Genomic DNA, 27,048 nt, shown 5'->3' on the forward strand with positions numbered 1-27,048 from the left:
CTGAGAGGCTCTTGGCTGATCTAGGAGTGGGATCCTCACATATCCTCCTTTTCACTTTTTCTCTTCCCCTGTTCTGCTGAAGTTATGGCCTTATAAAGGAAGAAATTTAGTAATTAGAGGAAGATCTAGAAGATCCATGGCTTTTCATTGCTTTGATCAGGGCTTACACCTGTGAGAGGTTTGCTCTGCGGTACTCTATGAACCTTCCTTCTGCAAATTAGCATTTGTTCCATAATGAGTTTCTGTTTTTTAAGAGCAATTTATAATTTTTGCAAAGAAAGAGGTCTGCAGGAGAAACCCACTGAATAACATTTTTGCAGTCATGCTTGTTCCCCATATTGTACAGCTGCTTGAGAAAAATCCATGTGAATGACCACATATGGCTATGCTGATGAATTTTTTCTATTAATGTATTTCATACCTGTTTCCTAGCTTCTTTGATCTTTCCTAATAAAATGAGAATTTACTTAAAATTCTGAACTCCTGAATATTAATTAATTATTTTCACAAACTGGTGAAATAAGCTCAAGACTTGTGCTTGGCATGCAATCCTATGGCATCAATGAAACAGGAGCTTTCAGGGAGCAGATGGACATGAGTCTCCAAGTCACATATCAGGGCTTGGTGTGCTTTTCCTACTTATTTTGATACCTATCTTCAATTTGGACTTCAGAAAGTCTGTATTGCCTCCTGCATGCTTCATAAAGTCTATGTTTCAGCCATGAGTACAGGTTGCAGCCACACTCCAGAACAATGCCAGTCTTTATAAAGTGCAAATTGGCTATGCAAACTTTATAAAGTATATGAAGCTGCTATTAATATTTAATCACTCCCCAACATATTCACCAGACTGCTACTCAAAGGCATTGCTTTTCAACATATCCAGCACATTAAAATACTTTTTACTTTCAAATTCCAGCATTTTAATGTTTCATGACCCAAATAAAAGTAGGAAAATGTCAATGAGGTGAGAATACCTCTGTTGTTCGATTCCCTTGGTATACATATTCAAACACATGGCTTGGTTTACACCAAACTCTGCAGAGAAGTCTCATCATGATGATGGGACTATATCCATGTAGAATTTGAGGTTAATAGATTTTGGTGAGTTGAACCAGGAGCTGGGAATTTTTCAGAACATGCAGTTCTGTGTTAAGGATGGTAATGCCAGTTTAAAGATTAGCATCTACCACTAGAAGAACACAAACTACAGTAAAGCTTCTAGTCTAAGTACCTTGAGGACCTATTTTATTGTTGATTGATACTTCTGTAACACCTACCTTTCATACAGAAGATTTCACAGACTTCCAGATATTTGCTTGTAGCTATTGTACAGAAGAATCACCTTAGTCTAGAGAGTCCTGCAGTAAAAAGAGCTGAACTTACTTAAACATGGGCTTCCTCCATGTCAGGCTCAGCAAGTCCCTGGTAGACTGATACAGCTGGATCTACTTTGAACTGTTTTTTGGCTAGATGATGTCCAAGGTGCCTTCCAACTCATATAGTTTCCTGTGATTGTATAAGGAAAAAAAAATCTGTATTTAACAAGTACAACTGAGTACTATCCAAATATATAGAAAAGTGTTTTCTAGGCCGAAGAGTTTATATACCAAATAAAACAAAGCCTTGTATATGTGTGTAGGAACTGGAGGGGCACTGAGGTGAAGTGATTTGCTGAGGTCCTACTGAAATTCAGTGATGGAACAAGAAAAATAATTGTCTCAGTCTCATTCTTTCCATTCTCTCGGTTCAGACCATGGTGAACTCAGAAAGCATTGTTAAGTTACACAGGATGGAAGGATTGCAAAAGTAGGATTAATGTTTTGTTTTTTTCACTTACAAGAGATATTTATGTCTATGACATTTTGCAGCAGTTAAGGAAAAAGTCCCACTCACAGCAGTGTAATATCCAGATAGACACCCTATCATTGATACATGAGCCTTTTCTGCTGAAGATGCAGAAACATTCTATTTCTGTAATTTCCCCTGATTACTCCAGACCAGCTCCAGGCAATGGGCTCCCAGTCAGTCATCTCTGGAATCTCTAAATGGGTATATTTAGGCAGTTCCAGTGTTACAGGATGTGAGAATAAGTTTGTTTGCAAAAGTTATTTGAACAAAGTAACTCCATCTGTATTCTCTCTCAGTGGGCCACAAGTTAAAATATAGTACAAATATTGAATAACTAATTTCCAAGGAGATTCACAGTGGCTTGCAAAAGAAAACAAATAAAACCTGACCCCTTTACATATATGATGCATTCTGATTCCCTCCCCCTCCCTTTAATAATTAGAAACATGGTTTCACTGATACACTTTACAAAACCATTCTCGGGATTCATGAATTTAAAAGAAAAAAAATAAAGTAGATGTGAATAATTCATACTTAAATAGCTCTGGGCCAAGATATTGCTTCAGTATTTCCAAGTATGCAGGTTTTATTATTCTCTTAAAATATGAATAAAAACAAGGTTGTTTTATCACACTTGGACTAATCAATGATATGCCCAAAGCACAGTTGGCTGTAAATGATCCATTTTAGTTTAAAACATTTTTTAAATCGATGTGTATTGTAAGAGTGTCATAAAAATCTTCAAATTAATGGGTTTTGAGCCATAAAACCAAGTAATATATTTAAAGGGTTTTTTTAAGGCAGCAATGTTTCCAAGTAAATAGGAGATGGGCCAAGCTGTTCCCTCTGAATTACCGTTCATTAGGTTTTCACACTCTATTAAGGTAACCTTCATGAAATATTTCTACATTACACTTCATGATGTAAGTTGAATGCATTAGAATTAATTTGCTAATAAACTGCAGCAAAAATATGGAACATGCTACCCCCGAAAGCTTATGAACTCTCGCTGTTTAGCTTGGGTCACATACATGAGGGTTTCCAATGTAAAGTTTGCAGGCAAAGAAAAGACTCCTGTGACTATAATGCTTTATTCAGAAGTAAGTTCATTGCCCAGGGACGGGAAGCAATGCCATCTGTGGGTCTGTGTGCAGGGTTCAGGGCTTTCAGTTTGCTCAATTAATGTAATACAATGAGAAACCAATGAGTCACTGCTGATTTTGCTGGGTAGAGACAACTTCAAAACAGCCCTTTGCCCACCCCGGGTAAGCTCATCCATGGCTCTGTTGGCCAGCCAGGCTTTGTCAAAGTGTGATGTGGTGCCAACCCATGACTGAGTCCTGTTCCCTGTCTAAGCATGGCATACTTTTTGGAGAAGATCCAGTACTGGCCCTTGGCTGTTTGGATGAGTTTTAGGCAATGCGAGCTCATCCAATGACACCAGAGGGTCTGCAGGTGTGAAGTAAGATTTGCAGGGCATTGTCGTTTAGGACAGGGATTCTGGCTTGTCCAGTTTTATATACAAACACTTAAGGTTGTTTCTAATCTCTGCCAATGGCTTTGATGTTGAAGATGTAACATGACAGCCAGGGAATCACCTGGGAACACAGGAGAGAGGTTATAAAGTTCCCTCATTCTTTATTTCTAACTTGCATTCACATTGCTGGCAGCTTTGCTGTCTGCATTTCTAAAGAACCTCTCACTGTAGGTTTTAGTTCAAAGGCAATAGATGTTCCATATGCGTTCACATCAGACATGCCGTATTGAGGTTTGGAGGAAATCCACTGGAGGCGAGACTTCCAGTTTTTATGCTCATTGTTTTTGGTTATAGTCAATGAGAGTGAATGGAAATACTGACAACAGGACATGTTTTGTAGTGGAAAAACTGGCATGTAATATCTCATAATTATTATTGTCTCTCTTCATAATTATTATTTCCTTTTAAAGACTTACATAACATACATGAGCTAAGCACATCGGGAGCTGAGTTCTAATCCTCAGCGGTTTATGCAAACTAACAGGCAAAAAATGCAGCTCAGCAAGAAATTTTTCTCACTAAGCAGGAGCAGAATTGGATGTGTCCAAATATCAGGAGGCTAAATCCCATTTTGCAGGGTTTCCAAGCATTAGTGGAAATGAAAGCACAGAGAACCTCAGAACTAGGACTATTCTCACAAGATTTCTGACTTACTCACAGACCCAAGAGGTCTGCATCACCAAAATGAAGCTGGAAGTCTCTTTTTCTTCCTATGGTACTTTGTCTACAGTACTCTTTCTTCCTAAAGCACAATCTATTTCCGTAATATTGAGGTCTTGAAATCAAACTGTCACAATCTCCCATTCGTAAATGGAGATAGTGAGGACATGGCTAAGTTTTTGGCAACTGATTGCCTCTCTGTGTTTGAGATCCACCTATGATTTTCTCAAAGCCTAGATTCAGTCCAGGCCAAAGTGTTCAGGGGTGAGCTCACCAAACCAGAGCAAGCTGACCTGTTTCACAGCTTTCCATGGGTGCTATAATTTCCCAGCTTCCCTGGAAATCTGGGTTAGTTTGCTCAGTGTCCTGTGGCAGCTGGTGGTGGAATAGGGAGCTCAAACTTAAAGGAAACTAGATTATGCTACCTCAGGCAGAGCAAAGATCTGGAAGCTGAGAATAGCTAAAATTCAAGAGATGAGGTGAGAGATACCAGCAGTTACCCAGTCTACTGTTTTCTAGGATGGAGTTGTGTGCACTGTCTGCCATTTCACCAATAGGTTTAAGAAGACGGGGGGTTAAATTTTACTATATTTGTACAGCTTTTTCCTTCTGCTGAAGGCAAAAAGAGAAAGTAGCGTGTGTTGCATGAGAGATTTGGAGGTGCTGTAATGGCTATAGAAAGAGGTCCTAGCTTTTAGTCAAATCAGTGGGAAATGTCAAAGAAGCACTTGGTACAAGTGTGTCTCTTGGCCAGTCTCACCTTGGTTTCTCTTCAGGATTTGTTTCTTATTCCTAACTCTAGCAGAGTACTTTCTGATTTTCACATCTACAATCCCCTTATCTAGAGGATGCTGTGGGGCTTGAGAAGATCTGGCTTATTTTGGATGATATATGTTTAAAAAGAAGCAAGACTGTGTGATCAGAGTAGCTGATTCTGTTATCCGTCCTCTTGTTCCTCTGGCAGAAAAATCTTGGCAGTATCTTGAAGGAACGTATTATGTTTTCAGTGAAAGGAAATAATTCCAGTCATTCTCAACGAATCCCTCTATCCACTACTGCATTAATACTACAGGTCCTTAAAAAAAGACCCATCTAAAACTTATTTTTGGCTAAGATATAGTCACTGAATAAAGAGGCAGGAAAGTAAACATTTTTTATTCTCTTTGAATATTAGGAGAAGCCATCTCCTCACACTCACTGCCAGAAGCCCTGAGAAGAATTTCAAATTAATAAATAACACTCTTCTTATTGAAAATTTTGCAGAAATATTTGGCAGTAAATTAAGGCAAGTTGTAGATTCTTTATAGTAAAAAAGTTTAAAATGGAAAGTCTGACACATTCTTAAGCTATAATAACACAAATGGGATCACTATAATTTTCAGTTCTGATTATAGGTTATGAAATCACTGCCAAATACCCATATATTCATGAGCCTGCAGAAAACAATCTGCGAAATGAAATATGGAGAACTGCTGAAGGAAAGTACAGGCAGCTGTAAATGTAGGAGATATAATGATAAAGCCAAACCTAAAATCAAGATACTGTTGGTAACTCATCAGAGAATTTTCACTCACACCCTATCAAATTGAATTTAATCACTGACAATTTCCATTATGTACGAATATAGTGATTTATTTGCAGACATTCTAAGATAAAAAGCTTTTCTAAGATGGGATTAATTTTGAGAACATATATCAAGTACTAAACAGGAAAGAAATTATAGGGTTATTACCTCCAAATTCAATAATATAAACCGTAGAAATTCAGACTCAAGGTTACATCAAGGAGAAGGACCCAAGTTCTAAAAATCGTACGTGGAAATAGTATTAGTTTGGTCACATAAAAATTAGTAGTTTTCTCACTGGAAAAAGAACTATTTTGACAGTGCAGTTTAGATTACTAGGATTAAACACAGATAAAGGGAAAATATAGAGAGGTGGATTAGCATAAATGTACTACAACTGCTAGAGATAGTATAAACTTATCTGTAGCTTCATATTGAAGTAGAAGACTGGGAAACTGCAAGATAGATGAACAAGTGGACCTTTTCCTGCTAGATTTTATGTTAGATTTGTAATCACATATAATTGGGGTTTGCAAAAGGTTTGCTGAGACAGAAGAATAAAACCATGGAGCTATTAAAAGATGGAGACCTGAATTTTTTTTTTGGGGGGGGGGGGGGGGGCAGAAAAATCACAGTAAACAATTTTTTGAAGATGAATTTCTGGTATTACCAATAAATTGAGACAAATCACCTCCTAAATATAATAAGGCATATAAAATGTAAAGAGATGTTTCCAGTGTGAATTAGCAGAAATTAAGAGTTTGAAATACAGCATGTATATCATTTTGAGCAAAACTCTCTCTGCATTGCAACTGTCAATGACATGGTCTTGAGTGCTTGAGGTTTCTCAAGAGTAACACATTTGCATTTGTTGCTTTTCTTCTGTCAGTCTGTAATTTCATTCCAGTTAATAGTGGCTTAACAGTGAGCATCCTTAAAAAGTGATAGATGCAAGAATGTGGGCATACAAACTTGATGCATAATATTTAGGACACTGTAACTTCTCTGCTTATGAAACTAAGCAGTTCAGGAACAAATAGTTAAGGAACTATGCAGCAGAACCATTGCCTATGCATCAGTGGGCTTCCTAATTAGAATAATCAATAGGAAATAGAATTGAAAATGGTATGAGGACCAGCTGAGATATGGTAAGCTGTTTCTCCCTATGTGATAGCTGTGTTGAGGTTTGTATAACTGAATTGAAATTATTAAGGTCTCTGTGGTGTAATTTTCCATGTGTATGTCCTGCACGTCTGGTTTTCCCTGATACGAATTCCCCTTCCTGAACATTCCCCCACCCTAAAAGCCTATTTCCAACATTTCCATTTCTCCTTCCACATGACTGACTGGATGCTTGGCTTGTGAATGCTGTTTGTAGAAGCACTAGACACTGAAATCCATAAGCAAAGTATGTGTTTTGACAGCTGTAATTATTACAGAGCTGTAAGCCTTGGTGGAGCTCTTCAGCTGACAGTTTTACAAGTTTCCAAAAAGTCAAGTTAACCTCAAAATGTTGTGTTTGACAGGTAAATGTAATCTCACCATTTTATGGGTTAAAATAGAAGTACCAAGAGAAGAAGCCTCATGATTCTGAATTTGGGCACTTGAAAGATTATATTGGCAGAATCGGGCTTCTGGCTCCAGCACACTTCATGAAACAGGTCTTCAGATTTTCACTGGAAGGTGCAGATGCCCTCCAGCTGCCATTAAAGTCTTATTTATTTTACTAAATGTGGATGTTGCTGTTCAATATCAGGTCTTCAAATAGTCTCAAAGGGAGTTGCCCAAGGTCATGCAATGCCTTTGGGAAAGACCTCAAGTGTCTTAACTCACTTCTTCACTCTCTAATGCAATGAGCTAAGAGAATCACTTCTGTTTGAGAGCCAGAAGGTCATGCATAGAGTAATTTCCTCCTGCACAAAGCCACCAGAAACGAAGTGTGCACACAGACCTGGGGACTGGCCTTTTTGGTTTTCATTGGCCAGCTTTGAAGCTGCAAGCTCCTTCATAGAAATGATGCAATTCCAGAAACACCTCAGGATTTGGTTGACATAGTTTGTTTAGTGACTCACTTTTTCAATACGTATGAAAACGCTGTTAGCTAAGGAGAAGCCCAGACCTCTTCATCTTCTTTTTAAAATAGTAGCTTGGGGGAAACCTCTATTATAACTTTTTTTTCTTGCTCATTTTTTTCAGAAAGAAGGATTTGAGTTATAAGCAGTAGTTCTGTATCCGCCTGCTGTCTGAAATGCAAACTAACATTCCCTTTCTCTACTGTGTTGTGTAACCTATGGAATAAGCTTCTTGTTTCCTGAACATAGCTGTCAAATGTGTCCTTCACAGCCCATTGAAGTGTTTGCTACGTACACAGCGCCTCTCTTCTGTTTGTGGGTGGTAGAGAAGAGAAACGAACACTTCAAAGTGAAGAACAGGGGATTTTGTGATCAAAGTGATCAGGGGCAGGTGATGCTCCAGAGCCAGGTGCAATGCAGAAAGGGACGGTTGGAAGAGGGTGGAGATGACTTCTCTGCATGCCAGGATGTTTGGCTGGGTTGCTGTTGTGGGAGCACCTGGCTAGCATGCTGCAGGGTTGTTTAATAACTAGTCGGAAGATCTGGACTTGAAGGTGATCTTAAGGTCAGTCCTAAACACCGAAAGGAGCTTATCCTCCCTGCATATAAGATTTCATTAGGCTGTAATTAGCTGAACAAGGACAGCGTCTTCTACAGAACAGAAAGAATGAAGCTTCTGGCAGAGAGCTTTAATGCTGCAAAACTTTATCTGTTGGCCTGAAAAGAAAAACCTGCTGATCTCAGTGACCCACAAACTGTGCTGTGGCAGCTGGGGCACCACATACTTGCTCTAGCAATAAAAATAGTGTGGGAGGCAAGAAACGCCAACCTTTAGATCTGGGTAAGGTGTGAGCAGATAGTGCTAATCCCACCTGGAGGGAGACATGTAAAAAGCTTTTAGACAAAGCTGCCCAAATGCCACATCTCTGTGATTAACTTGTCATGTGTTGTCTCTACTGGAGACCCAGAGGTGAGTGAGACAGTGATGAACACTCGTGTTATGTGATCTTTAAATTTCTATGGCATCTTAAAAGTGTTGCAGTTGTCAGAAGTTCCTGTGCATTCTAGAAAGAGTAAGTCTAAGAATGTCAGATTATGACATCCAAACCCCACACACAGTGGAAGGCTGTGCTTGGCATGGGTGGGGGTTGTGTTTGGACTCATCCCGCTGAATGCAGGAGGTGAGACCAGGAGATCATCACAAGCAGACTTGATAGAAATATTAACAGAATAAAAAGACTGGGGTGAATTCTGAACAGAAAGATAAAAAAGAGTGAGAAGAGATTTTTTCACCTTGGAAAAGGAAGAGGGAGGGGGTTTTGAGCAGAGTTTCCAAGGCAGGCTCAGCTTACCAAGTTAGTTTTGGAGGATGATCCTGAACAGTAATACTCAGGAAGTGAACTTCTGCTGAATTTTGCTCTCAGCTTGCACAGCTGGGTGCTGAGGGAAATCCTAAATGACACTCAAGGGAGGAGACTGTTTTCTGTGTTCTTTATGGGACTTGTTTCCAACTTTATCATTGTGTATTTTACTCTTGCTTTGCTGGGATGAAATTTACTCATCTTTAAGCTGTCTGATGATAATTGTTAGAATTTATCTCAGAAGCACAAGGAACTTTGCTTGTTTGTTTGTTTTTTTCTATGGGAGTAATAAACGTAAGTAAAATGATTTATGAGACTAAAACCTTCAGGAGCTTCTGCCCTTGCTGACATCTAGGCAATCTCCCACCAAACTGCAAGGATGTGTTTGGGGCTGGTTTCAGGTACCACAATGATGGTGTATCTTTCTAAGTATACAAATATGAGAATGTGTTTTCCTATGGTTGGTGATAGCCAGTACCTCTTTGACTAATTGTATGTGGTGGAGAGAAAGCCCCCAAAACCAAGTAACTTCAAATCATCATAGTTAGTACTGTCAGAGTCCTACACTTTAGGCAACAGTTGCTGCTGTTTTTCTTTCTTCCTCCACCAAATCCTCGCTAAAATAACATTTGCATTAAACTAACCTGAGCTCTCTGGCCTCTAGGTGCTCTTCAAAGTCATTCTGAGTATTGCCCAGCTCAGTTCACTGTATGACATAGCCTTTATTTAGCTCCTGCCAAAATTAACTCTGTTTAATTTTCTGTAAATCACAGTACCACATCTGCGTTTTCTGTGGCTCTACTTCTTTACTTCCAAAGCCTAGGTCTGCACTGTGATTCTCTACCAAGGAAAAGGAGGCAGATGTTAGATGAAAGGTACTCTAGGGAAAAAAACAATTGGGAGGACGGTGGATATCAAAAGATGAGAGAGTATTTCTGAGAGCAATTGGGCAGCTGAACTCAAGAATGATACAATATTAAAAAAAAAAAAAGCACCTTCTGTTTTCAGTTATAAAGAAACCAAACTGGTAACCTTATTTTGAACTTTTATTGTTTTTATACTTAGAGGTGCTATGTTTAGGGGATGAAAAAAGAAGTGGTTTTATGTAGCCCCCAGCAAGATGCATGTTTTTCATACAATGCTTCCCCATTCATTCTTCTTTACACATTTATTTTCTCTATTTTAGTTTTTAAGTTGCTCACACAAACGATTTGAAAGGAAATATTCTCCAACAAATCTCAGCTGTGCCTGGAGTTCCTGGCATTTTAAAAAGAAAGCTCCTCTGTTTTGTGTATTTACATAAAGCCTGAATGCCAGATTTGGAAGATGTAATAAAAATATGCTCTTCTGGGATCTGTTGTTAGGGAAAGAGAATTCCCCATGACCAAAAATACCCCAGTAATAAGCATTTGCTCTGTGCTGGCACCACTGTGACCTTAAATTATGAGCTTGCCCCCATTTGTAGCCAGTTTCCCCTCTTTAAATGTACAGTTAAGTCATTTGTAAATATCATAACTAAATCTGGAAGTGTAATTTAGTGACTCTATTTGAGGATTAAGAAGAAGAATAACATTACTTAGAACCCTATGTAATCTTTTCTGCTTTGTTTAATTTAGCTTAAGCTATGAATGCCTTATCTTACAGTCATTCTTCACTCAAGCTCACTTGATATATTTGCAACGCTGTTGATAATACCATGAGAAAAAAAGCTTAATGTTCATTTCTTTGTGAAGCAGAATATATATACTCTGAAGTGCTTTAACATGGCATTAGTGATATGGCATCATTTTCCCTAGGAAGGAAGAATGTCATTATATCATACTGTCCATTCTAACCAGAGAGTATTTAAAACTGCAGAAAGAAGGTATTATATTTTATGCTTGATCATACCAGCTGGCTTTATTAAACACTTGGAGCAGCACTCTAGTTTCCTTCACTAAGAATGCCAAAGAACTGAAATTCTCTGCTGAATACAGTCTATGTCTTTAGTTCATGAAGGTGTTATTCATGTATTTTTTTCTAGTGGGGATGCCTCCAGGTGCTGTGGGTATCTGAGTTTTGATTATTGTGCCAAAGTGGCAATTGCTGATTAATTTTAATATCTTATACACTACAAACTTCACAAACTTTATTCTTTCTGGGGCACCTTTTGATCTCTTATGCTAGTTAAATTCACAACTTCTTGTTTCCTCCACACAGTATGGGTGGTGAAACAATTTTAAAGTCCTGAGGAGCTGCTTTTAAAGCTAATCTAATGCCTTTCGAAATCAAATAGTCTGACTTTGTAGCCATACTTTCTATTCTTTCTCACGAAAGCCTGTCCATTTCCATATGAACATATTGTACTATCATTGAACATGAGTCTTTGTCATATACTTGGAAGTAACATAGGGCAGATCCTCCCCTGGTGTAAATACTCATAATTCAGTTGATTGTGCAGCACCATTTGAAATTTTAGTGAAATTTTGCAGAGATCACCTTCACCCTTTTTCCAGTATAGAGTCAATACAGGGACACGAGGAAGTGCCTGAAAGATTGCTATGGACTAGGCAGAGTAAAGAAATCTCCTAAAATAGTGGTGTCCCATGTCATTGACAGCTAGCTTTGGAAAATCTGAGAGTTAGGTAAAAGGAACTCTTTGAAAGCCTGTCTTTGGAGCTCAGCAGAGCTGACACAAAGCTGTTCCCAGCATTCCTTACCTCCCAAACTGCTCCTTTAGTAGTTTAATCCGATGCCCAGAAACAAAATAGCCACACACAAATAAATCCTCTGGCACAGCAGGAGCTAAGTAACAGAAATAGCTGCGTCTCACTTCGAAGAAGGATAGATCCTCAGCCAGCAGTGGCCCCCAACCCAGAAGACAAATTAAATGCAGAGAGACAAAAATGAGAAAGAGAGAACAAAGTTTCATTGGGGGAAAAACATCAACCATCAAAAGAAAAGCTGTAAGAAAATGACTGGCAAACACACACATACATACACACGCATGCAGACACGTTCCGATACACGGGATCAATCTCATAGTAGAACAAGAAAAATACATAAAAGCTAATTCATAAGAAAGTTTCATCCCAATATAAGCTCCAGTTATCAGTTGACCATTTTCTACAGTAACATCAAAGAGAAATCCATTGCGATCTAAATTCCTTGATTTTTCATGTTATTTCGTGTGTTTATTTCTTTAAGATCTTCATCTATCTTACACTAAAACCAGCAGGAAGGCTCATGATTCTTTTGGTAAGAGGTGAATCCAGATTCATGTTTTCAAGTGGTTATGAAACATAACCACGCACCTGTATTCCAGTCCAAGATTTTTAAGAACATTTATTATTATTGACAAAGGAAGAAATATGATACAGAAAAAGGTTCTTAAAGCAAGAGAGCTGTAATCAGGATTGTTATAGTCTTACTGTATCTGCAAAGCGATTTGGTAGGCACTGGTCATTGTGCAGTTAGTGTAAAAATTATACCAGTTATTTTAGACTCCTACATGTGGAAAATTGTGCTGGTAGAATTGGAAGTGAGGCTGCTGTCTAATTAAATATCAGGGTGAATTATCTGGTGTTCAATAGTAAAATTAGTTTTAATTAAATTTAATTTTGACAATAGAAATTAATTGCTTCACTGGCCACAGGACTAAAGAGAACGTTATAAGGACATCTAATCAACAGCAGTTCTAACACCGCAATTGGCATATGGGAAACATTTGTCGACATGTAATTAGGACTCAATCCAACCCTCATTGAAATAAACTTTCCATTGATTTTAATAAGAAATACATTAAACTCCGGCCACCACAGTTCACCATAATGTGGTATCTCTGCTTTTAGAATTTGGCACCAGATCAAATTCTGCAATTTAGCTTACAGATTTGCTACAGGGAGTGACCTTACCCATATTATGTGGTATGACAGCTACAAAACAGCTGCTATCAGCTTCGAAGAATGGTCCTTTCATAAGCTGGGAGAACAGTTTGTCACAGTAGATTGTTATATCGAAGTAGATACAAGTTCAGGAAACATGGAAAAAGATAATTGCCTAATGCTTTTGTTTCCTACCTGTGCAAAAAATAAGCAGCAGTTTTAATGGCTAAATAGACACTGTGGAAACTTTTCAAAGCTACTCACATAGCATAAAATTTCAAATGCAAGCCTCTGAGGTTTTTTTATATTCCTCATTCTCACCGTATGATAGATAAATAATCAACAGATAAATCCAATATTTGAATCAGCAGGGAGATTACTCCTGTAATCTTAGCCCAAATTTAATAAATCACTTGTTTATGATAAATGTACCCCGTGTACAATCCACATCTCTGTGAATATAATAATTGCATTTGGGAATTCTTTGCAGTGCTTCTGTAGGGTTGCCCACTTTTCCAAGCTCAGTGTTTAAATCAGTGCTTGTTATTCTTTGATGCACAGAAATAGATATCTGCATAAAAAATGGCTACATTTTTTTCTAGGCCACCTATAACTACCTCCTTCAGAAAATCATGGCATTTTTGCAGCACTTAAACATCTGCTGTGTGACTGACACTAGCTGCCTACATAATTTTATTAATGTCATTGAATAATGATATTTTGGCACATGTCCTCTCAACCTATTAAAATAGCAATTGCTGGAGACAGCAGCCACACACGGTGATCAACAGGGAAGGTTTGCAGTGCAGATGTCTACAGCTGAGCCTGCTGTAAAGGCTCTTTTAGAGCCAGGGCAGAGAAATGGGCACTTTCAGGTTGTGATGCATCTCACCCTACAGTGGACATCTAAAATAAATAAGAGAGATGAACTCTGTCTTAAAATTGTGTCATGAGATAAAAGAAACTGAAGGTGACCGGCTTTGCTATAGGTGTTCATGTTATAGATATATACAATTAAATAGGCCTGGTTGGATGGATCTTTGAGCAACCTCGTCAAGCAGATGTCCTTGCCCGTGGCAGGAGGTTGGAACTAGATAAACTTTAAGGTCCCTTCCAACCCAAACCGTTCTGTAATTCTGTGATAAGTGAGATGAATCTTGGCTTGCTGGAGGGATTTTGACCTGACAACATCTCCCTCTGATGCCAAGCAACCAGCAGTAATATTACATAAAATATTGTGTCTAATATTTTTCATACAGTTTTCATACAGAGAGAAGATTTTAGTTTCTGGCCTCATGACCTGCTGTGGGTTTCAGTCACCAATAAAATTTCCCTTACAGTAAAAAGGTGCATTTTTGAGGTCATGAGAAAAAGTGCATTAAGTGATAATTTGTAAATATTATCCCTGTAAATAAGGACAAAACTGTAACACCAGCAATTGCTGCTGTGTCTTTAAATGACTTATTTACGAAACCCTCAAATCATTTAAACCATTTGCCTGTCTGAGGGACTGAGTAATGCAAGTAGAATTATCAGTTTTGCCTTATCTCGGTATGTGCCGTATGGTGATGGATGTGCTCTTAATTCACAGTCATGGTGCGGAAAAAATTTGTGTGTGTTGAGGTCCATGCTGCTGCCCCAGGGTACTAACACAGCCTGGTTTAGAGGTTAGTTTAGAGCTAGTTTGGATGTTTCTGTACTATCTTTTAGTTACATCTGTAATGAAGTGTAGAGACACTAGGAAAAGTGAGGTTCCTGAATGTACCCAAACGGGAAAAATGTCTCAAACGTACACTTTTCACAAAGTGGCTATACTTGTTGAACGATGGTATTTTCAAATTAAAATATTGAGAAATAAAACCAGAAAGTAAGTATTCTTGAGCCGTTAAAAATTGATTGGAATAGAACCTTTTTGCTAATGACAATCAGGTCTTTGCTAGTCTCTTGCAAAACCACAGAGTGCATAGATTTGTGATTACTGGTCCAGACAGTGAGAATTATGCACAAGTTCTGCTATCAAATGAAGAATGGATGATTGCATTCAAGCATACTGGGCTGAAGTGTTTCTTATTCATATTAGTGTCAGGTTGCTTGTAGCACATCTTGAAAATAGCCATGCTGTGCTTATGAATAGCTAAACTTCATGTACCTACTGGTGGATTGGCCTGTGCCTAATTTGTGTACGCTCTATGAATAAATTAACATCAATGCTGTCTTCTACAAAAACATTTTGAAGTTCAAACCATACATAATTCTCAGACTTCTAGGTTGGAAATGAGTTTGAGCTCGAGAATGGATTACAGTCACATTTGGCTGTCATTGCCACTGCAGATGCACTCCACAGTGTGACTGATGCCCCAGTACCCACAAGGATTTTCCAGGGCTTGCCTTGCTGCTTTAGGATTTGGGCTTTCCTTCAAGACTTTGTACTGCCATCTGATGAGCAGGCATCCTGTGCCTGAGAAATGGGAGCAGCTAAATGAGCTTTGCAGGGCTTAATGGTATTTTTAATAGGCCTGCCTATAGGTGCCCGAGAAGAGAAATCTAGATGAACTCAAGCACTGAGAAGCATCGGAATCAAAAGGGTGATCCAAGAGAAAGGAATAGAAAGATCTAATTAATAGATTGTAAAGCTAAAAAAGACTACTGTGACCATCTGATCCCTTGTAGCAGAGTCATAGGTCTTCCCTCGATTAATTTTTACTTGAATTTGAACCTTTCTTTTTACAGCCATCCAGCGCTGATTTATAAGTTGCTAGTGATTGAAAATATTGCAAGCATCTTTAAACTGTGTCAGTGATTGATCATTTTCACTGTTGGAGGGGAAAAAGAAGGCATAGCTTTATTTTTGGTCTGAATTTGTCTGACTTCAACTTCCATGAATATCAACTGTGAGTTGTTCCGGAACATATTGAGTCAATTTCCATTCTTTTGCTCTTCTTCCAGCAAAAGATATGGTTCTGTTTTCCTTGGGCTATCTACATTGTTTTAAGGTCATCGAGAGAGAGAAAATGAGAAGAAAAAGGAAAGAAAGAAAGAAAGAAACTGATGGTCAGTGCCAGTAGAAGACTCTTGCTCTGACACTCTCCACCAAGATGAGAGAAATAATTTGAAGCCACATTTTGGAAAGGTGTTGAGCACTTTATGATGCAGCAGGCATGTGGGGTGCATTTAAAAAACAGCTCTGCACCCAGCTTCTTGGGTTTCTTGTGGATCTAGGCACTTCTGAAGACCCAATAACAATGCTTTGGTATCGAACAGTTTGCCCCCCACCTTCTACCCTGCAATTTTTAATCTCTCTGCCTCCTTTGCACAAGGAGAGTATGTGTAGAAATGGAGAAGAATGCTGTAACATTAAACATTACAAGACTGGGAGGTTTCCATGTGCAGAAGGAAAGGAGACTGTATGAGTACGTAAGATAGATGTTAGTGTTAGTTGGCAAATGTTTGTTAGTTTGTGCAAAGAAAGGATTGCTTCCACATCGTACCTGTGGCTGGGAAGCTCTGATATCCACAGCTTTTTCTGAGCTCTTGTAACCCTTTGGGTATTCAGAAAGCAAATGAATGATTGATCAAAAGGAAGAACACAACCACTGCCTCCTGATCCACACCACACAGATATGGAATCTGCTCCATACCTGTCTAAGGTTGGCAGAAAGGCACTTGTAGATGGCAACAGGGATGGGGTGGCCCCTTCCCCAGGTTGTTCCCCTGATGTCCTTCCACTGATAAATGCTTCTCACAGCTAATCCTTGGGGAAGTCTGTATTTCTTGGCTGGGTGTTGAGTATTTGACCTTCTGTTCTCATCTTTGGGATCTGCAACCCTAATTCTTTTATACTACCAATGCAAAATCTAAGGGCAGCCTAACTGATGTGTTTCAGGTGGGCTTGAAGAACTGAGCTCAGGTGTGACTAGGTTTTTCCAGACAGGTTCACTAATTTTGTCTTTTCTCTTGTGCTCTTTTCCCCTCTTTCTATTGTGGTTTGCTTTTTTTCTTTTTTCCCCTTCTCTTTCCTTGTTTTGTGACGAATTGAAGTATTCATTTGTTGATTCTCTTTAATGAAGCTCCAGTTCTAGTGAAAAACAAGGGCTGTAATATTTAATGGAGATGTGATTCTAAGAATTCCTTTTTTGAATAATCTGACACTATTTTTTCCATTTAAATACAAGAACTGAATCTGAAATGAAGACGTTCTTATGACAACTAGATGCTAAAATTTCTCAGAAAGGAAGAAGTTTGATAGGCAATATAGAGATTGTTTAAAACAAAAAGACATTAGTATGGACCTGGTAAAGATCCAGCATGAATGGGGATTAGCAATTGAGATCATTTCTTGTTTTTTCCTCTTCAATTTTCAATCTGAAGGAAGTGTTTCTTTTATAGCTTTTTGCTCAGCTGTTTCATTTATCTGCGTTGTGCTGCAATGATAAAAATAAGGAAAAGGATGTTTCAGATTTATTCTTTTTGCCAAATCTTTTTGTTGTGAACTGCTCTGATTATGAAGCGGAATGAAGTGTTGATTTTTGTCTGCTCAGGATTATCAAAAGGAGTGCATTTGTGCTGTTTCTTGTCATATATTTTAAACAGAAATATGTTTTAGGGTTATTTTATGGAGAAACTTTGTGAGCCCAACTCTCAGTTCCTGTGCACCCAAAGACATCTGAAATCCTGCCTCATTTTCTTAGTTTCTCTGGATTACTCAGGAAAAGGTCCTGTTTTTCTTTAATGGGAGCCTTGCCTGAGAACTGGCTTCGGGATGGAGGTTCGTCTTTTTATTCAGCTCTCTGAGGGTGTCCAGTTGTCCAACATTGTGAGACGTTATGAATACTTTTCTGTCAGAACTTGTCAATCCAGAGAAAGCAAGTCTGACTCATTTGAAAATATCCCCATGAGAAAGGGACTTTCACAACTGCCTATCTGAATGCATGGAACGATAAATGCTGTGGTTCAGACTTTCCCTCCAGAGAGAGACTGTTCTTCAGGAAAAGTCAAAGCAGACACACGCTTGAAGTAGGCTCAACAGATTTTACAAGATATGACATAAACGACAAGGAATTTCTAGCAGTGGCTCTCTGCAGACAGATTTATGGAATATTGAGGGCCTGAGGATTAAACTCTCTGTTGGTTGGGGTGACACAACCTGGTTATTCTGTCCAGCTGGAAAAGAGACTAGTAGCAAGGTCCATCTCGAGAAAATTAATCTATTTAAATGGTGCAATGCTGTCTTCAGCTGGCAGTGACACAGAACATAAACACTCATGGATTGTGGCTTGCATCGATATCCTGAAGAGAACAACAAGAGACATGAGGAAAATGGTACCAGGTGTTAAATTCATCACCTCAGAAAATGAACAAAGTGAACAAAAAGTAAATTGAAGGGATTAATTCGTGTAGCAGGGAGCTACACAATTATAGGCCATCAGCAAGATACATCCAATATGTGAAATGAAGAGTAATGCTACATTTAACTCCATTAAATGTTTTTGATATAAAAGTAGACTGGGAGAAAAATAACTCAGAAATTTTCACTGCTAAAATTGTGTTTTATATTCCATACACTGCTGTGTTTGTTTTACATTTTCACTCAAAGTCATGCAGGCAAACAGATCTCTGCTGGCATCTAGAAGATTCGTGTGGAGCAGCAAGGAGCTGGAAGGATAGGATGGGAAAAATTATGTGAGTACAAATGAATGGGGAAAAAAATCAGTGTAATGGCATTTTAAAAAGATGCAGATGAACCTTAGCTTCAGATGACATGAGTTTTTTAAACTTTTTAAACAAAACCAGCCTGAAAAACATGAAAATAATTATTTATACATTTTTTTTTGTCACCTGACAATGTCTACATGTCTATAATTAATTTATGGACACAGAACCAAAAGGTGCTAAGGAGAAACATATTTTCTTAAAAGCGATGCTGAAGGTCATGTCCTGAATATATTTGTATACCTGTTTCTTTCTAATGTAACTGTGGGCAGCACCAACTCAGATCAATACTGGGATGCTGACATTGAAAAGTTTTGTCTAATTTTTGTTTCTGTGAGTCATTCTGATGGCTTCTGTGTGGCTGTCCAGAGTGGTGGAGGGCAGTAAATCTGTTGCCCTGCTCCAAACCATTCAGCTTTCTATATACCTGTGAGAGTAGTACAGTGTTGTCCCTGATATTTCTCCTACACATTCCCTGGCAGAAACTGTTTCTCTAAGGATTGTCCTTGGAGGTCACTCAAGAGTAGTACATTTGTGGTGATGCAGTCTGGACACATACTTTTTCCTCTGGCTTATTTCCATAGTGGCAGTAGTAAAGGCCATGTGCATGGTCCTACCAACCCGCCTCGGTCTGTCCCTCTCTGTCCCAGGGCGTGCTTCCTTTTGGCCAACCCTCTTTACCACATGGCAGATGAAGAATTGTAGATTGATGGAAAAGCTGAACTGCTTTTGGGTAAGATTATAAACTTTTATGGTAATCATGTCTGTTACTGTTCTGGGGGGGCCTTAGGTACCTCTAAGTACAACTGTACCCATGAAGCTCCACCATACCTCTAAGATATTGAGGATTGGTGCTGCAGGAAGATTGGGAGCAGTCTAAATACCAGATGCTTCATTCTCTACTGCTGGGATTGGACTGCTCTAACAATGTGGAAAAGGGAGAAGTCCCCAAGTCAACTTTCTGTATAGCAACAGGGAAATATACAGGATTTCCTCCGGGTGCTCATCTGAGGGGAATGTTGTGGAACAACATTAATGAGTAATTTCTCTTTTGAAAATGATTTTCAGACCTGAATTAAAATGCTTTTCTGTTACTGACTACTCTTTATCAATGAACCCCAAAATGCCTGAAGAGAAAACATTTTTATCATCCACATTTTATAATGCAGATATTAAAGTCTGAGTGTCATATGGGCTAGAGTCTATAATGTCTGTAGCTGGAGTAGAAGACTGTATTGCTTCAGGGAATTGAGTCCAGCATTATTTAACCAAGGCCAAAGGCAAGTCACAAGCTTCTTTTAGGGTTATAATAAAAATTCCCTGGTTTTCAACCCTTTGCTCATTCCACTCGACCATACTCACTCTCTCGGTGCGGAAGGAAGAAGATGCTTTATGATCTTTGATGACTATAATGTAGCAAATAAAGCTCTAGGGTGCTTTCAAACTCACAGTGATCTTGTGGGGTGGAAAATGAATCATGCTGCAGCTACTGGAGAATATATTTTTTTTTACATTAGCTGCTTGGGTCTTTTTCCAAACCAAAAGATGATAAAGCGCTTCCCACTACTGGATGAAGACAAAAGAGAGTGTCATCAACACAAGCAGTAAAATAAGCTGAATAAGCCTGTTTGGGCTCCTGGTTACTAATTTAATTCTTTTACAATCATTTTTGGCTCTAGAAATAAGAGCTATTTGCAAAATAAACAGATTTCTTTTTCAAATGCCCCAGTCAGATTGTTGCAAATGTTGGATCTCTTGATCCAGCTAAATCCTTGATCTAGTCTTTAAAACTTAGCTGCCAATCTTTCCTTACTACACAATATTGGTATACTCTGTATAAATGTATAGACAGCTAAACTTTTGGAAATTGCTTAGAAATTTTTCCCTGTAGCTAATATGTATCAGTACAGGCAGCTAAAATAAAACACAGGCAGTGGTTTGAGGTTTCTTGAGCCTCCTGATACTCGTACTGAAAAAAGTCACAGCTTTGTTTTTTCCCCTTCTTTCTCACAGTCTAATTTTGTCTTCTTACACCAGAGATCTTTCCAGAGAACTATTCCATACTACAAATATTACGGGGGTCTCTTTATGGTCCCAGATTCACTATGCATAGGGTAATTCAGAAATGCTTTTGGTTCATAGTCGCAGGGTTTGTTTTCCAGCTGAAAGCTTATCTGAATGAGGCCATCTGGGGTTTCCAGCATGGTTGCAGTCTCCTTGTAAGCCTGAAACACTCCCTTTTTCATAGGCTGCAGCAGCCCATGAGCACTGGGATTTCACATGCCCTGAGCAAGGTCAAGCTTAGCGTTTTCCACCTTGGTGTCATTACACCACGGCAGGGATAAAAAAATGGAAATCATGCAGTTGTCATAGTGAAGCCAGCTCTCTGGTTTTGCCGTGCTTCAACCCTTTCATCACACTGCACCTCTGCCACCTTCTTGTAACCTGTAAGTCAAAACCTAAGTCAAAACCTAATAGTAAATTGGAAGTGAGGATAATATTCTTTGACTAGTATCTGCCTTCAACTTAACCAAGTGCTTTATCTCAAGACAAAATAGAGCCCTCTTGCAAAAAACAATTGGTATTTACCTGTTCTTTGAATTTCAGAAATGGAAGGATCTTGACATTAATTAAAATGATGGGATTTGGTCTCTATAGTAACTAATGATTTTTAATTGCAGTCTGTCAGTCTCAAGAAGGTACTGCACATCATCATCTCTCTTGACTCCCTGGCACCAGACCACTTCGACTGCAGGCTCCTACTAAGGGGGTAAACTGGAAGTTCAATCAACAAGAACAACTTAAAATAGGAGGAAAAAAACGGTCATGAAATTAAAAAGTACTGAAAAACCCACTATCAGAAAAACCTGGTGGTCATCATTAGGCTTTTCAGCTCTTCTTGTGCAAGTCTGCAGCATTTACTAAAGCGTGCTGAGGAGCCGTGAGCAGGAGAAAGGTCAAGAATCATTGTGAGGGTAGGCACCCACAGAGTTACAAAGGTTCCTATGAAATGTTTTGTCTTTCAGGCAGCTGTTTCCTGACATAAACTGGGTATAATCCTTGCTAGCACACTGCTTTATCACAAGTTGAATATTGAGGCTCATGAAACAACTCAGCAAGATGAAAAGACTGAATCATAAGAAAAATTGTTTTGATGATAAATTGACGTTTTTGTGGCATAGGGATGCAGGACAAGAACTCAGGATGCATTTTAGTACAGAATCCTCTTTGTAAAAAGTAGTAAAGGCTGTTCGAACATTCTGAAATGTTACAGCAGTCTCTAACTTGCTGCTATAGTAGCAAGCTTATTTTCACTATATATCAGGTCCTTCATGTTTCTCCAAAGTGCAAATTATCTTTAGAGTTGAATGAAGAACCTGTAGCTGATTCTCATGGCTGAATTTTTGACTCAGAATTAAGCACAGTCTAAGTGCAGCCCCTTATCTATGGGCTTATGGCTATTTTTTTTACAAGTGGGGCAACTGGAAGTGTCTGCCCTGGTACCTGCTTATTTGGGCATCTTCTTTCATTGTGGTATCTAACCTACTAGGTATTCAAAACTAGATAAAGCTGTAATAATCTCACTCAACTCTTCATCTACTAGAGGAAATGTTGTTGCTTTAGTAGATGTGCTGCTGCTTGAGTTCTTGTTGAAGTAAGTTTCCAGCTGCTGGTCCCTGAACAGTTTCCGGTCCTCCCTAGGAAATGGTGCTCTCATTCACTGTGTTTCCACAGAAGAGCAGATATCCTTGGACAACCACTAGTGGGGAGTTAAGGAACTGCTAATTAGAGTGAGATCCAAGGAGGTCTTTGGGTGTCAAGACAATATTCAGTCTGTCCAGTGCAGTGCAGTGAGTAAGTACAGAGGATGAAAGCCTGTGTGGCTCCTGTGGTGACTTCTGTTGCTGTCTCAACAACTGTTTCTAAAAACCCCAACACAACAGATTTCAAAGATAGAGCTGTGATAGAAAGGCTTATGGGGAAGAAAAGAAAGCTTTCCTCACTAAGAGTGGGTCAGTATCTGGACTCATGCAATATTCAATCCCATTTCAGATGCAAATCAGTGGTTTTTATGCTGTCATTAAATGAACTTCTAGAAGCACAAGGAGACCTCTAGGGCTGAAGAGACTGACAACCTGAGGATGGATGCCTAAATGTTAGATGAAGCTGTAGACAGTATTTGTTTTGCTTGAAATGTATCTCATCAACATCACGCTGATGACAGTCAACTGTTTTAGCTGTTTTCCCTCCAGGTATATACTAAAAAATGCAGACAGCGATATTGTGATGTAAGGCAGAAAGAAACTCGAGTACCAGCGTGTACCGCTCTTTCTGGTCCCATCATCGTGGTATCTGTATGTCTCTCCGCTTTACTCTATGCAGATGTTGAATAATGCTGAAGACGAGATTGTGGTTGAATGGAGTTTGCCACTAAGTATTCTGGAGAACTAAAAGGAAGGATCCGAGACACTGCAGGATATCTTTGTTAATTTCTGCTGTCTCCTGGCGGTGAAGTTAAGTACAGTGCCAGTAAATAACAAGTTTCTGCAATATTTTGTCCTTTGGTGACACAGAACTTTTCCTTCACAGTTGCTCAATATGCCATTTTCTCTCTCATGCTCTTCTTGTGATACTATATTGAATTTCTGTTTTCTCCCCACTTCTAATTAATGCAAGATGAGCCTTTTTTGAAAAGCCCTGTGGGAGTTATGCACCCATTTCTCAGCAATTTTCCATCTGAGCTGGCACCAAATGTACTTAAGAGAGTTCTTGAAATCTCACCCGTAGAGTCTGATCCTTAACTAGAGTCCTCATTGGAAACTATGATTATTACAAAGGTTACCAGCAATGAACATTACTTTGTTATGCCTGTGACGTGTGTACCCTTGATTCACAACAATAATGACACTTTTCACCTAGGTAGCACTTTTAATCTGAACTGAATGATCAGAGTCAATATTTCCATTTTGCTGGTGTTTCATATAAATCTCTGCATTTGTCATTGACAAATGAAAGAGCTTCAGAAATGTTTTCCCCATCATTTGTCTCTTGGAACCAAAACCAAACAAGGAAAGTTCATGTTGTATCACAAAGAGTAGGAAAAAAACCTGAGATTGTTGGCTCAGAGGACTTGGTAATGGCAGATATGATGAAATAGCTGGGGGACATGCTGGGCCCCACACTTAGTGTAATGGAAGGCATGCAGTCAGCGCATGGACCAAAACGCCCTTTGTAGGTCCTGGGGCACTGTAAGTGGGACTTAATAGCATAGCCTCCCCCTCATCTTTTCAGTGCTCTGGTACATAGATAATAGGGTTTTGCTTGTGTACTCTCCATGCATTCACTCGAAATCAGCATGTAGCAGTGAATCATTGTGACATGATGTTCCTTTTTCAAGTGCTGAGAGAAAGATATTTTCCAGATAGAGTTCAGTTTGTTTTCTTTTATGTTTGATGGGAACCACACTTGGTATTTACAGACTTTGAACATTTCCTTGCAGCCACAAATATTCAGGCTTTTATTACACGTGAATCAAAGGTGTCTGACAAACTCCTTTGTCAGCAAGAATGCAGGTAAAAGGAGGAGTAGGTGCATGAGCAGCCCTCTGGGTAAAGACAGTATTTTGTATACCACCTATGCTGAGTTTTCTTCCCTTTGCACAGCAAAAATGCAACAACTGAAAGTTCACAAGTAAGATTTTTGTTTTGGCTTATTCTGTAAGTAGAACTTAACATAACAGCCTAAAAGCCCTCTTTATTTCAGGCATGAAATAATCAGTTCCCAAAGAAAACACATCATTTAAACTGTTTGTTAATGTGTCTAAAGCTGTTAGAATCAGCTGCGCTGGGAGGTGTACAGATGCACAGTCCAAGGAGATAGAACTCAAAAGTTCAGGAAGGAGGTGGAGTAACATGTTTCCTAATTAGGAACTGTATAGAAAAGAATGTTGCAAACTTTTGTCTTAATCTGTAAAATCCTTCCCAATATTTCTGGCAGTTTGGGTCTGCTTCCCCTTCTGTCCCTGGTTTTTGATGTAAAAAAGAAAAAGTGATGTCACAGAAGTAAAAGCAACAAGAAAACCACAAAGTAAAATAAAAAATGTACATAATTGAAAACATACCAGTGAATGATTCTTCTGTGGTTTCTGTAATGTGGACCCCATAGGAAAATGCAGTGTGTGGGACTCTGGATATAGCTATAACTCTGGAGCTCTTTTTCCTAACTCCAGCATTGGGACCTAAGGGCAGAGATTCATCCCAAGGATGGTTTAAAAATATTAAAAGGAGTTTTTCCAGGAGGTGATCTACAAAAAATACCCTTCAATAAAATGAGCAGCGAGCTCATGATGGGATGCTCTTACAGAAAAAAAGCCCCCAGCAACAACAAAAATGGGCTGTAGAGGCAGCAATGAATTGAAGCTCTTCAAAAGCCTAGAAAAATAGAATCATTCAAAGACTAATGGGTCATATGAACCTTAGCTGCTTGCCATGAACTTGTATTACATGTCTGAGATTGTAAGACTACTGCTGTTGTTCCACTGATTTTGTGGTTTTAGACCTCCACTCTTCCAGCTGTGCTCTGCAGAAATTAGATTTATGTCTGATTCATTCACTGCCATTGTCACATTTATTTCAAATAAAAAAAGCTGTAAATTTTAGAATTTTTACCTAATTTTTAGTCACAGTTTTTGGAAAAAAAACAACAACAACAAAAAGAAGAGTTGCAAAAGGGCTTGGACAGTTCCTTACAGGATATCATAAATGGAGAAAGAACAAAGTGTAACCTAGTAAAATTTGGCATACAAAGATGCTTTAACATACCAAATTTTATCACTAAAATTTATCAAGCCTCTTGAAGTTTTCTTTGCTGAAAATTTTATTTAGTTGAAGGCATCCAAAATGACAGTAAGTAGAACCAGAACTTCTACACTGTATCTTAGTCTATTCATCCTGGGAATAATTATGTATCTATGGGCTTAAAGCTGTGTTTGGACACTACAGTTGAGGTTCAGAGGGGTGCAGAGAGTTGTTGGAGGAGTGTGCAGGTGGACTGGGTAGTGTTTGAGGACAAGGTTGGGTGGAGGGGGTGATACCTTGTATAATTGTGCTCCCACAGGGCCCTGTAGGATGCTGGTGCAGATGTACCTGTTGCCTTGTAGGCAGCCTAGATTAAATCTGGGCTTCCTGATCTTCCCAGTGGTATTCCTGCAAAGCAAAGGGGAGATGTAGATGGAAAGCCAGCAAGAACAGAGTAGGTAAGAATGAGAGCATCTTAAAATGCCAGGTACTTGAATTTAATTTTCTGAGTGCATTGGATAGGTGTCGTGGTTTAAACCCAACCACAAACCTCTTTTGCTCACTCCCCCCCTTCTTGCCCTCCCCCTGCTCCTGGAGGGACGGAGAGGTTTTTTCACATTAGCCCTGAGAACACTTCAGTAACATATAAACATGCATAAAAATGTATGAATTTACATGTAAATGCATAAATAATATGGATGTTAAAGGAAGTTGGCCTTGATCCTTATGTTGAGGCCATCCTTATACCTATGGCCTTACAGCTAAAAGGGGAGGTGTAACCGAGTATCTTTATCTTCTTCAAAATAAACAAGAAAGGAAACAACACAGTGAGTTTGTTACCCTTCCATAATTTTGGTAATTTTCTTTTGAGAAACTATGATAATCAACCCATGTTTGGAAGATTGGAAGGGCAAAGGAATCTTCCTCCTTTTATGGTGAAAAATAATGGAATTTTGAAACATGGAATGAAAGCTTTACTGTGAAGGGAGACTCACTGGGGGGTTATTGTGTGAGATGAGTTATCAGGCCACTGCAGATTGTTCTGGCAATGAGTCTAGTCAATGTGGTGGCTGGACCAAGTTAATGGTCATACCTGTAATGTCTTTCTGGGTGGGTCACGTTGTGGGTAATGTTTTCCTAACATTGTTCTACCCTGTTTGATGCCACTAGTCCCTGAAAGAATCAAGAGCTTATTTAAAAATAATTTAGCTACATGGAAATATCCTGGTTTATTTCTTTTAATCTGCCTGGGCACCAAAAGGCATAAAAATGTATTTTTCTGTCCATAATTTACACATCTAGATCTAGCAGTGCCTATGATAGGAAAGGGAGTTTAGCTGGCTCCATGAAGTCTATTAGAGGTATTGTTGAGCAGATATGTTTTACCTGGAAAGCACATTAATACATGGGTGGAGATAGAACTTTTGGAATAAAATATGCAAACAAATGACTTTTATTCTGAACTCACTCTTCTTTTGCACGTTGGAATATTTCTATATTTATTCTGGTTTTTTTTTCTTGTGAAGGGATTGTTTTTTTCTGGGGCTTTTTTTGCCTATTTTGTCTGCATTTTTCTCCTTTCCACTCACAACTCATTGTTCTGAACTGAAGATTTGCATATCTACTTTCTGTTT

General features: G+C 38.8%; 1 long non-coding RNA gene across 1 annotated transcript; it reads right to left on the reverse strand.

The window, feature by feature from the left end:
- On the reverse strand, positions 1–25,817 carry LOC136004629 (uncharacterized). Its single transcript, XR_010608556.1, has 3 exons — positions 25,711–25,817; positions 1,387–1,509; positions 1–89 (listed from the first exon to the last, which is right to left on the reverse strand). It is a non-coding gene; the product is annotated as an uncharacterized LOC136004629 (long non-coding RNA).
- Positions 25,818–27,048: the final 1,231 nt, after the last annotated feature.

Source organism: Lathamus discolor, chromosome 1 (genome assembly GCF_037157495.1).
Source record: "Lathamus discolor isolate bLatDis1 chromosome 1, bLatDis1.hap1, whole genome shotgun sequence".
Taxonomy (NCBI): domain Eukaryota; kingdom Metazoa; phylum Chordata; class Aves; order Psittaciformes; family Psittacidae; genus Lathamus; species Lathamus discolor.